Genomic DNA, 2,463 nt, shown 5'->3' with positions numbered 1-2,463 from the left:
ATTTTCCTACTATTTATCATGAACATTTGGTGTATCATTGCTCATTGGGAAACGACCTAGGATCACTTCCTAGTTACTACATTTTAATTTTTATTTGATTCGGGTATGGCCTCGATCAAATTTGGCGCCGTTGCTGGGGAGCAATGTCCAAAGGTTCATAATAGCTAGTGTCGTGTTAGTGTTTAATTCTTTCGTGTTTTATGTTTAATTGTTAGTGTTGTGTTAGTGTGTGTGTTAGTGTTGTTTAATGTGTGTTCTGTTTTAGTTTTTTTGTTAAGCACTTCTCCTGTTTCAGTTTTGGGTGTTTTGCTGTGAATAGTATTTTGCGACGGATTTAGCGACCACTTTTGCTTGCGGCAAAACAGAGTAGTAGTGGAAATCATGTAGGAATCAATATCATGTAGAAAATCATGTAGGAATCCGTAGGCCGGTTGAGGTCTCCTTCTTTCAAAAAATTGTGATTTTGTCAAAAGTTTTTAATTTTCCAAGTATTATTTTCTTATTTTTCTTAACTTGTCATTTTCAGTTTCTATAGTTAGACTTTGAATTTCTGTTTGAAATTTTTTGTGCTATCTTCTCATCATTTTATAAGGTTGCTCACAAAATTTCAAGTCATTTGGATATCATTTGAGGGTAGCTGTAGTTCAAACCATACTGTTACTTGCATAAGAAGGCGACTAGTTGTGCATGCTAAATATAGTGTATGACTAGAGGCAATCCATCTTACTTACAACCCTTTGATCCTGAGATAGATAGGACATTTCATAGATTAGTTAGACATCATTTAGTACCTTTTGAGCATCCTAAGCATTCTGTTATTGGTGATTTTGAGCATTATTGTTTTGAACATTCTGAGAACATGGCACAACCTCCACCCCGGACAGGACTCTAAGGGAAATGGTTGCACCTGATTTCACCTACGAAAGCTTGTGCATCCAATACCCTGATGAGAATGTCCCATATGTTCTCAAAACTGGACTGATCCATTTGCTTCCAAAGTTTCATGGCCTTGCAGGTGAAGACTCGCACAAACATCTGAAAGAATTCCATATTGTCTGCTCCACCATGAAACCGCCAGATGTCCAGGAGGATCACATATTTCTGAAGGCCTTTCCTCATTCTTTAGAGGGAGTGGCAAAGGGCTGGCTTTATTACCTTGCTCCATGGTCCATCACGAGCTGGGATGACCTCAAGAGAGTATTCTTAGAAAAAATTTTCCCTGCTTCCAAGACCACGACCATCACAAAAGATATTTCAGGAATTAGGCAACTCAGTGGAGAGAGCTTATATGAATACTGGGAGAGATTCAAGAAACTATGTGCCAATTGCCCTCACCACCAGATTTCTGAGTAGCTTCTTCTCCAATATTTTTATGAAGGACTCAGTAACATGGAGAGAAGGATGATAGATGCTGCCAGTGGTTAAGCCCTTGGAGACATGACCCCTATTGAAGCCAGAAATTTAATTGAGAAGATTGCTTCAAACTCCCAACAATTTAGTGCCAGAAGTGATGCTATTGTCATTAGAAGAGTGCATGAAGTAGCCATGAATTCATCTTCATCAGCGGAGACTAAGAAGCTTGAAGGTAAACTAGATGCCTTGGTTAACCTGGTAACCCAACTGGCCTTGGATAAAAAATTTGCACCTGTCGCCAAACTCTGTGGTTTATGCTCCTCTGCTGACCACCACACAGACCTTTGCCCTTCTATGCAACAATCTGAAGCAATTGAACAGCTTGAAGCTTATGCTGCAAACATCTACAATAGACCTCCTCAACCTCAACAGCAAAATAAGCCACAACAGAACAATTATGACCTCTCCAGCAACAGGTACAATCCCGAGTGGAGGAATCATCCCAACCTTAGATGATCGAATCCTTCACAACAGCAGCAACAACAACAACCTTATTTTCAGAATGTTGCTGGCCCAAGCAGACCATACATTCCTCCACCAATCCAGCAGCAACAACAACAACAGCAACAACCCCAGAAATAGTAAACAATTGTGGCTCCTCCGCAACCTTCCCTTGAAGAACTTGTGAGGCAAATGACTATGCAAAACATGCAGTTTCAACAAGAGACCAGAGCCTCCATTCAGAGCTTAACTAATCAAATAGGACAATTGGCTACACAGTTAAATCAACAACAGTCCCAAAATTCTGACAGATTACTTTCTCAATCTGTCTAGAATCCCAAAAATGTGAGTGCCATTGCATTGAGATCGGGAAAGCAGTGTCAAGGACCTCAACCAGCAACATCTTCCACATCCGCAAATGAACCTGCCCAACCTCACTCTACTTCAGAAAAAGATGATGACAAAAATTTAAAGAGTAAGTTACCTAACAATTTCTATGCAGGTGAATCTTCCATAGGTAATTCTGTTTTACAGAAGCAGCATATTCCTCTTCCATTCCCTCCAAGAGCAATTTCCAGCAAAAAAATGGAAGAGGCAGAGAAGGAGATC

At 40.1% G+C, this 2,463-nt stretch overlaps 1 non-coding gene across 1 annotated transcript; it reads right to left on the bottom strand.

Moving 5' to 3' along the window:
- Positions 1 to 1,236: 1,236 nt before the first annotated feature.
- LOC114411033 lies at positions 1,237 to 1,343 on the bottom strand. Its single transcript, XR_003666419.1, has one exon. It is a non-coding gene; the product is annotated as a small nucleolar RNA R71 (small nucleolar RNA).
- Between the last annotated feature and the right edge of the window lie 1,120 nt (positions 1,344 to 2,463).

This window comes from Glycine soja, chromosome 4 (assembly GCF_004193775.1).
Source record: "Glycine soja cultivar W05 chromosome 4, ASM419377v2, whole genome shotgun sequence".
NCBI lineage: Eukaryota > Viridiplantae > Streptophyta > Magnoliopsida > Fabales > Fabaceae > Glycine > Glycine soja.
Note: the sequence above shows the minus strand (reverse complement) of the source record. Positions and strands in the feature narration are given on the sequence as shown.